The 10,471-nt window shown below is 43.5% G+C and overlaps 1 long non-coding RNA gene across 1 annotated transcript; it reads right to left on the bottom strand.

Annotated features, from left to right (window-relative positions):
* Nucleotides 1-5,670: 5,670 nt before the first annotated feature.
* Nucleotides 5,671-6,543, bottom strand: LOC134292061 (uncharacterized). The gene is made up of 2 exons (XR_009999435.1): nucleotides 6,222-6,543; nucleotides 5,671-6,161 (listed from the first exon to the last, which is right to left on the bottom strand). It is a non-coding gene; the product is annotated as an uncharacterized LOC134292061 (long non-coding RNA).
* Between the last annotated feature and the right edge of the window lie 3,928 nt (nucleotides 6,544-10,471).

Raw genomic sequence — 10,471 nt, 5'->3', positions numbered from 1 at the left:
GGCGGCATAAAATTTGAGAGAGTATCTTGTAGGCAGCGCTCAGTAGTGTGATCGCGCGGTAGTTCCCGCAATCGAACTTGTCGTCCTTTTTGTAGATGGGACACACGATACCTTCCATCCATTCCTCCGGTAATACTTCCGCCACCCAAATCTTGGTAATGACCCAGTGTAGTGCTCTCACCAGTGCTTCTCCACCGTATTTTAGAAGCTCGCTTGGTAGTTGATCTGCTCCAGCGGCTTTGTTGTTTTTCAACCGGCCAACCTCCTCCTCAATCTCTTGGAGGTCAGGGGCCGGAAGACTTTCATCCTGTGCACATACTCCTAGATCTGTTACCACGCCACCTTCGGTACTTGCAGCGTCGCCATTGAGGTGCTCATCGTAATGCTGCCGCCACCTCTCGACCACCTCACGCTCGCTCGTGAGAATATTCCCGTGATTATCTCGGCACATGTCGGCTTGTGGCACAAAGCCTCTGCGCGAGCGGTTCAGCTTCTCGAAGAACTTTCGTGTCCCCTTAGCGCGGTACAGCTCTTCCATCGCTTCGCGATCTCGTTCTTCCTGCTGGCGCTTCTTCATCCGAAAGACTGAGTTCTGCCTGTTCCGCGCCTGTCTGTAACGTGCCTCATTCGCTCTCGTACGGTGTTGCAGCATTCTCGCCCATGCTGCATTCTTCTCGTTTTTCAACTGTTCACATTCGCCGTAGTACCAGTCGTTTCTGTGATTCGGAGTCGCGAAGCCTAGTGCTGTAGCCGAGGTTCTACCTATGGTGGATCGGATGTCCCTCCAGCCATCTTCAAGTGTAGCTGCGCCAAGCTGCTCTTCCGTTGGTAGGGCCACTGCTAACTGCTGCGCGTAGTCTTGAGCCACTTCTACGTTACGCAGCTGCTCGATGTTGAGCCGCGGCGTTCGACTTCGACGCGTGGTGATAACTGTCGAAAGTTTTGAGCGCATGCATACAGCGACTAAGTAGTGATCCGAATCTATATTCGCACTGCGGTATGTGCGAACATTGGTTATATCCGAGAAGAATTTACCGTCGATTAGAACGTGGTCGATTTCATTTTCTGTTTGTTGATCGGGTGATCTCCAGGTGGCTTTGTGGATATCTTTGCGGGGGAAGAAGGTGCTTCGGACTGCCATACCACGGGAGGCTGCAAAGTTTACGCATCGCTGGCCGTTATCATTCGATACGGCGTGCAGGCTGTTTCGCCCGATTACCGGTCTGTACATTTCCTTCCTTCCTACCTGCGCGTTCACGTCACGCGGCGAGCAACCATCGTTTGCTCTAACTGCTTGTAGAACGCTTCTTTCTCGTCATCAGGTCTCCCTTCGTGTGGGCAGTGGACGTTAATGATGCTGTAGTTGAAGAAACGGCCCTTAACTCTCAACATGCACATCCTTGCGTTGATCGGCTGCCACCCGATCACACGTTGTCGCAACTTGCCCAACACTATAAATCCTGTTCCCAGTTCATTGGTGGTGCCACAGGTTTGGTAGAAGGTAGCCGCTCGATGCCCGCTTTTCCACACTTTCTGTCCAGTCCAACAAAGTTCCTGCAACGCCACGATGTCGAAGTTGCGGGGATGTAGTTCGTCGTAGATTATCCTGTCACATCCTGCGAAACCTAGTGACTTGCAATTCCATGTTCCAAGTTTCCAATCGTAGTCCTTATATCGTCGCGTGGGTCTTTGCCGATTGTATCGAGTCGTATTTTCTCCTATGTTATTCGCAATGAGGATTTTTACGGGTGGCTTATTGGGCCTACGCCAACACTCCTGTCTCGCCGGAGGGCCATCGTGCCAGTTCTGTTTAACTTCCCAACCAACACTGGGACGACCACGCTGATGGGGCTACCACCTTGGATCTAGCTGGGCGTGGTGCAGCGTTTCTTACTTAGCCGCTGGATGCCAGAACAGACGCTGTTTGAGCCGCACCTCCTTGGTGAACAAACGCTCGAATCGTACCTCCTCAATCTAGCTGAAGTCAGAAGGACAACAGTGCCCAGGCTGCACTACCAGCTAAGCACACAACTCTTAGCTGACGGTCTTTGTCATCGCTTGACCCGTGGAAGCATGAGGTAGGAACTTGTGAGGACGAGCGATGAACGCAGTTATGCTGATGTAGCAAAAAAAAAGGGTCACCTAGCCACTACCGAGCGAGTGCGCATAAGAGTTAAATCAGTTCATTCCAAGTTCGTACGCCAACTATGCCGTGTCAGTTTGTTCGATCACACCTCCCTCAAGACGACTCCGCTGCTGGGAAGAGAGACCAAGAGCACTCTGCGGGGTATTTTCAGTAGGGTAGTATGGAAGATCTGGGAGTTACCTTTTTCCGGTGATGCGATCCATGGATAGGGGATATATGTATTTAGATGATAGATCGTGTGTAGATACTGAAAAGGAGAGCGGGACAGTTCGCTTGGTTGCATAACTTGAAAGCGTTATATGATAGATTGACACTGAGCGGTTAAAGGTGGAAGGAGGTGAATCGGATTTTTCTACCTGTTTCTGTTCTAGCGATGGCTATAAATGTATGAATATTCATGAGTTGTATATATATATAAAGACAAGAAAGAGGGAAAAATGATCGAAAGATACAAAGTATGAGGGGAGGGACAGGCCTGGATTGAATCCAGGAACTTCTGCATACGAATCAGAAGCGGTAGCCACTAGTCCACCAGGCTCGTTGGTGTCTCTTCAGCATCTACTTAGGGAATTTTCTCGGTATTTTCTTCGAGAAATACTTCGGCAGTTCTGTTCTGGGTAGTTCTTGTTCTTTCTACAGTAATATATACTTTAAAAGTTTATTGAGCAATATCTTTGGATTTTTTTTTCTTGTAAAACAAGCGAGCTTGTAATTCGCAAAGCAACAACCAAAGGAATTTCAAAATAATTGTCATAGAAAAAAGCACAAGAAATTTGAAAGACACATTTTCAAAGACAAACATAAGTTTTCGGAGAAATGTTTCAAGAATGTTATCGAAGGACTTGCAAACACAAATCTGACAAGTTTCACAAAGGATTAGACAAGGATTGCTCAAATGAATTCTCAAAAGATATGCTTAACAAGTTCTCAAGGAAAGAAGAAAGATTTTCGAAAAATGTCCAAAGGTATTATCAAAAGAATTAACTTACATATTGCCGATGGAGTTGCTGAATGAATTTTCCAGAAATATTTGAAGGAATGTATTGGCGATTCAATACTTATTTATTTATACTTGTCTCCAATTTTATCGTACGGACAGATTATAACTTACTAGCTAATCTTATTTCCAAACAAATTCCTCGATATACCGAAATCAAAATAGACAAGCACTTCGTTGAAACGACGACAACAAACATCAAAGGGATTATTCTGTCCATATAGGGTGCGGTGCCTCGGTAAACGAAGAGAAAATCAGCTCGTCTCGTTGATCGGAAAGGGGCGTTGAACTGTATTTTGCCAAGCAATGCTGAACAGTCGATATCGTTTTGCAAAATGTCGAAAATGAAACGGCGTTGCAGTAGTATCCTTCTATCCGCTAAGGTCGGCAGGTGCACTAATGCGCAGCGATGCTCGTATGGCGGCAGTCTTAAAGGATCGTTCCATGGAAACTGACGAAGTGCAAATCGCAGGAAGCTCCGCTGGATTCGCTCCATCCAATTGTACTGTACAGCATGATAGAGGATCCATACTAGCACACCATATTCCAGTATACTGCACACCAGCGCGCAATATAATGCATACATCTTCAAACTGTTTAGAATTTCGTTTGATGAAGCCGAGCATAGCGTATGCCTTTGCGGTTGTTGAAGCTACCTGTTCGGCAAAATTGAGCTTGTGGTCAAGCAATACACCGAGATCTCTGACAGTGTTGGCTCTAGTTATTGTGTTGGATGACATTTTGTGTTGGAATATAGTTGGGGTGTGACTGCGGCTGAACGCGATTACATTGCATTTGCGAATGTTCACTTCCATTTCGTTTAGCGTATACACCAGTTCTGCGGAATACCAATGTCGCTTTGAATTTAACTCTAATTTCGAACGGGTCCAATTTCAATCCATCTAGGCGTACGTAAGCACTGCGCTCAGTGAGGCATGAGGAAACCCACCGAGTCAACCATTGAGGAAGGCCAATTCTATCCAATTTTTTCACTGCCAATGAATGAGGCACTCGGTCGAAAGCTTTTGTAAAGCCGATATAAATGGCATCCACTTGTTGGTGTTTTTTCATGGCATCCAACTACGAAGGAACATACGTCATTAGATTTGTAGGAGTAGACCTTTTCCTCACAAATCCATGCTGAAACTCAGAGATACGTGATGCAGATGGGGATAAATTTATTAAGCGAGTTAAATAAATAGCTTAGGCGAGTCGTGAACGAGGCTCTAAAAACTTTCGGTGTGGAGTTGCCACGATAGTTCTCAACATTGTGTATACTTCCTGACTTATGTATAGCAGTAATGGCAACGGCTTTCCATGTACTCGGAAAAACACCTTCAGAAACCGATCGATTGAGGAGAATGGTGGCGGGAACTGCAAGCGAATCAGCACAGTTCTTGATGAAGAGTGGCGACAATCGATCAGGCCCAGTACCTTTAGTGCCATCTAGCCGTTGCAGCTTGATCAGCACATCCTCTGGAGAAACGTTGAAAACTCAAACGTTGAATTCATACCGGGGTAAACTGTCCAAATACACCTCTCACGAAGGTGAACGATTATAAGGGTCCATACACAAATTACGTCACGCGTTTATGGGAGAGGGGGTTTGCAGAGCGTGACGGCCCTTACAAAAAATATTGAGGTCCCATACAAAAATGTGACATAGGGGGGAGGATGGTCGGAAAAGGTCAATTTTTCGTGACATAATTTGTGTATCATCCCTTACTAAGCACACTTCCAAAGAAGGATAAGAACAAGTTCGCTCTGTCGAGGGGAGTTTCAGCTTCCACGTCGTTGTAATGTACGCGTTGGGAGATTCTGTTGTCAAATCATTTATTTGATGAAGGCCGCATCCAATCACAGATTCGACCAAAGCTACCTCTTGCTCTGAGGAAGCGTTGATTGGCAAGAAAGAGTTAATTTCATCTTCATACACCCAACGTAAGCGAGGAAGGTTGTAATTGCCAACAACTAATACATGACCGCGATCACCAGCAAGATCAGACAGATGTTGAACAAAAGCAGAATGCTGTTCATACAGAATATTATGGCGCCAGCACTAAACCGAATAGCGACGTTTTGACTAGCGACACTTTTTTTCAGTACCGGGTGAGGCGCGCTGTGTGCTTTCAATGGTGCACTATCATATTCGTCACTTCCGATGTATGTTGTAAACAACCCAAAATTAGCAAAAATATTTTTCTCAAAAAAAGTTTTTTTATTTCCAACCGAATTCATAATACTCGTGCAAGTAATGGAGAAGGATGAAATCACTTAATCACATGGCGGAATGTCGCTTTTTATTTTGTACCGCACTTGTTTCATTGGACCCTAGCACCTTGGTTGAAATGGTGGGTGGGTAGCCAGTCTGAGTCACAACACTTGGCATTTTGGTAACACTTCTGTTTGTGTTGGCCGGGATGGAATTGCATCAAAGAATCAACAATAAACGCTTTTCTGTGGCTGAAAGCCGAAAAATACCAAGTTACAACTAACCCAGTTATACCCCGTAGAACATTTGTTGAAATGGATTCATTAGTATTTTATTAATCAGATTGGTTCGGAAAGACCCATAAAAGTAATTGATATTCACACACATTCACATCATTCTGCAAACATATCGCAATTTTTTTAGAATTCTTGAATCATATCAAGAGTATTGAAGTTAAATTCACAAACAAAATTGAGCACCGCATGGCATTTGTTATCGTTCCAGCGCCATTTCCATTGTGTGTAAGCATGATATGCAATTTCCACGCAATTTTCTATTCCTGCCTCATTGTCGGGATTGCTCTCAGACCAATTGCTATAGTATACCGGCAACCCTGTGGCTAGCCATACGAAGGTGCCTTCTTTGGAAATATCGCTCGCTCCTATCCACGCGTTGGATAGATCTATGCCGTCTGCCTTGGCTGAATGAATTGTCTCAAGAACTGCAAGATTTTTCGCTTCACTGTTAACCACCGCCAGCCGCATACCGATTCGATTGCAATATTGTACAGCTCCGATCCAATTAAGCTAAAAATGACAATGTGATGTGACGTTCTGTCTGTCAATGTTTTTTCACTGTTGCCTCACCTTCGTGTTTGGGATGTAAAATGATGTCTGTTTCTCACAGCATGAAGTGTGCCCATGGCTGACGGCACACAATACAGTAAAAAGCAAAGCAAATCCCCAATGAAACATTTTTTCAAGACTGTGACAACGAATTGTAGAACTGCATATTTATACCTGCTTGCGAAACGCAACTTGATTCTCGTATGTGCCAAGTCTAACTGAATCTTTGCCCTATGAGTGCTGTGTGATTCCCCGTTTTTTGTTTCGCAGAATGTAACCAAACAAAAATAATGCGAAGCGAGCGACGGGAGATAATGCTCAGTGCCTTTACTTTGATTCCTAGCATTTCTTCTTACGCTAGTGAAAGCTATAGGAATGATTCCCTACTATTCATAGGAACTACTACTGTTACATATTTTGTACGGCAATGTTCAAGATAGAGTTCGTAAGATTATGTTAAATTACTACTGCAAACTGCACTGTGAATAACAAATTCAAAGAATAATAATTCACCGAAAGGAGATTGATCCTATAAGCAAAGGCAGTATCCAGAAAGTCCCATATTTGCTCGAACTCAACATTCATCAGGTCGAAAAGGATTAATTTGGGAGCGTGAGATTACTTATGACACTCATACCCTACATAATCCACCTTTTGTTGCGTAAAAGCAATCTCATGTACAGCCGAGATAGTTTTGAATACACGGATGATGAGTTTTCAGAAAAAAAAAAACCCTAATTAATCCACCTAGCGGTGATGGTGCCTTTCTCGTGCTTTAAAATATCCTTTTAACAAAACTCGAGCGACATGTTGATGACATCGACATAAATACAAAATGAAAACTGCTTGCTAAATCTACTCAATATGGATACATTTTATATTAGCATAACATCCAATATTCAGAAAATATAAGACAACGATCCAAAACTCAAACCAAACAAGTGTCATGAAGCCGCAAAGTTTTGAAACGTCATTTTAGATTTTCCGGTCATCATTTTTTGACTCCGGATATCTACCCCAACTAAACTAACCGCCATCTTGAACATTGAGACACCATCTTGGATGTTCTGGTATTCATTTTTGGACTCTGCACCTAAAATTACATAAAATAGTCGCCGTATTGAATTTTGGCATGTCGTTTATGATTTTCTGGTTACCAGTTTTGGACGAAGACCGGCATTCTTCCCCATTCAAACTATAGTCATATTGCAGACCTTGTGAAACAGCGCACAGCTTGGGTTTTCTGATTACAAAATTTGAATTCTGGACATATTTTCATACAAAATATGCCCATAATGCAAGAATTAAAAATCCTATAAAATAGGCACTAACTTGAATACTGGGCCATTATCTTGGACTTTGGACCGCTATTTTGTATACTCTGGTGGACTCCAAACAAATTTCCCATACCAAATACACTTATTTTACATAGTTTTAGAGCTCAAAATTCGTTAAAACAGCCACCATCTCTTTACACCTTAGGAATCTGAAATGGTACGATTTGGTGAGATCGCTTTAGTTTTGTCTATATTTTGTTCTCATATATAAGAACTTAGACCTATTCGTCACTGTTGTTCATACCTAATGTTTATCAGGCCATTAAACAAAGCCACGATTTAATTTTTCACATGAACGTTGGTTCTGCTACACAACAGCTAGTCTCTAATGTGATCCAAGGCTATTTTCTTGCTAACCGTTCATTAGATTATCAATGAATCTGCGATCTGATGTGTCGTATGTATGGGTTTGGTTCATTTTTATACTTGGTAATTTCCGGTGGGATAGCCGGATCTGATTCCGTGAGTCATGGACCATGACACTACCGGTTGTCCCAATTATGGTCTGAGAATATTTTATTGCTATTTATTCACCTTTACCTAATCACCGCGATTTGATATATCGCATGAATGGGTTTGCTTCACTTTTACTTCTAACCACTTTCGAAGCCACAGCTGAACCCGCAACACTACCGGGAATCTAATGTGGTCTGACCCTATTTTTCCATCAGGTTGTCGATAAGTCGTGATCAGTCTTCGTTCTACTGCTCGTGTTGTGTGTAGGTAAGAGGTAACGATAGCGCACGAATGTAACAAAGCCGACTGACACCCGACTGCGGCAACGAAATGAAGGTAGTAAAAAGTGTCGAATGTTTACAAGACTGGTCGTGATTTGATGTACCGCATCCATGGGTTTGGTTAAATTTTACATTTTACTACCCGGATCTGATTTCGGGTAACTACCGGCTGAACCAAATATGGTCTAACATTATTGTCTTGTTAACTGCTCATCGGTTAACCAAAAACGCTGCAAATTGAAGGTGTCACATGCAGGGTTTGACAATTTCGACGGGACTCTCTGAACCAGTGAATCAAAATTCAACCATCGCGCAACAATAACGACAATATCGCAACCTGAATTTGTTGCGACATACTACCCAATGCGACATAGGTTTGTCCCAACTTGAACAGAATACGATAAAGATCGTGCACCATAAATTTAGAGATTTTTAAGCCTTGCATTGTGATTTGCGAGCGGTAACTTCGAGTCGGTATACACTGCAACACTGCTGAAGATGTATCACCAAAAAGTTTCGATTTTGGGTTAGTAATATTTGATTATTCACGAGTTGAAAAGTACGCAACAAATTCAGCTTCCGTTTTGTCTGCAACAAAAAATTTCGAAATCATGTCATTATCTGTTACCAGTTGGGATAAAGAGTATCGCTGTGTCTTCTTTGTTGCTTGTTTTGTGCCTCTTTTGTCTGACAATTCTCTTCACTGCTCTGAACCAATTCCGGACCCCTACCAGTGACGTAAGGCTATTTTCTAGCTAACTGTTCATCAGGTTATCGCAAAAGCCACGATTTGATGTGTCACATGCCTGGATTTGGTTCACTTTTACATTTGGCCTCTTCCGGCCACTCAAAACCGATTCCGAAACACTTGCTGACCGTTCATTAGGTAATCTAAAAAGCCGCTATTTGATGTGACGCATGTACAGTGACCCCACAATTTATGAATCGGCAAAAATGACCACAGTTTATGGATCACTCCATTTGATCAACATGGTGATTCATAAATAGTGTACAAAAATTAAGGTGATTCATCGGTGTGGGGTCACTGTACGGGTTTGTTTCTCTTTCAGATTTAACCACTTCGGCGGCAACCCCGGAACGGGTTCCGGATCACTACTGGTTCAGATATAATCTGAGGTGGTTTTCCTGCTCATAGTCCATCAGGTCATCGAAAATGCCGTGGTTTGATGTGTCGCATGTATGGGTTTGGTTCAATTGTATATTTGGCCACTTCCAGCGGGACGCCTAGAACCGGTTCCGTAACACTACCGGTTCAGGTATGGTCTGAGACTATTTTTCTGCTTACCGCTCATCAGGTTATCGAAAATGCCGTGGTTTGATGTGTCGCATGCATGGGTTTGGTTCACTTGTACATTTGGCCACTTCCAGCGGGACGACTAGAACCGGTTCCGGAACACTACCGGTTCAGATATGGTCTGAGATGATTTTCCTGTTCATTGTCCATCAGGTCATCTAAAATGCCGTGGTTTGATGTGTCGCTTGCATGGGTTTGGTACAATTGTGTATTTGGCCACTTCCAGCGGGACGCCCAGAACCGGTTCGGGAACACTACCGGTTCAGATATGGTCTGAGACTATTTTCCTGCTTACCGCTCATCAGGTTATCGAAAATGTCGTGGTTTGATGTGTCTCATGCATGGGTTTGGTCCACTTTGATATTTGCCACTTCCGGCGGGACACCCGGAACCGGTTCCGGAACACTACCGGTTCAGATATGGTCTTAGACTATTTTTCTGCTTACCGCTCATCAGGTTATCGAAAATGCCGTGGTTTGATGTGTCGCATGCGTAGGTTTGATGCATTTTCATATCTGGTCCCTTCCTGGGGTACCGTTCCGGAACACCTAATAGGCCATATCTCCGGAACGGCTGGACCGATCCGAACCATTTTCAATAGGAAACAATGGGACCAGATTCCGCGTCGAATGAACCGTCGGTCATTGAAATCGGATGAGGTTTACTGCCAAAAAGTGATGTGAGTTTTTTTGTACACACACATACACACACACACACATACACACACACAGACATCACCTCAATTCGTCGAGCTGAGTCGATTGGTATATAAGACTTGACCCCTCCGGAGGCTCTATCAAATTTTCGTTTTTGGAGTGAACATATAGCCTTTCGGTACACCTTGGTGTACGAGAAAGGCAAAAAATCTAAAATTTTCAATAT

Source organism: Aedes albopictus, chromosome 3 (assembly GCF_035046485.1).
Source record: "Aedes albopictus strain Foshan chromosome 3, AalbF5, whole genome shotgun sequence".
NCBI lineage: Eukaryota > Metazoa > Arthropoda > Insecta > Diptera > Culicidae > Aedes > Aedes albopictus.
The sequence above is the reverse complement of the archived record's forward strand: the minus strand, read 5'-3'. Positions and strand labels throughout refer to the sequence as shown.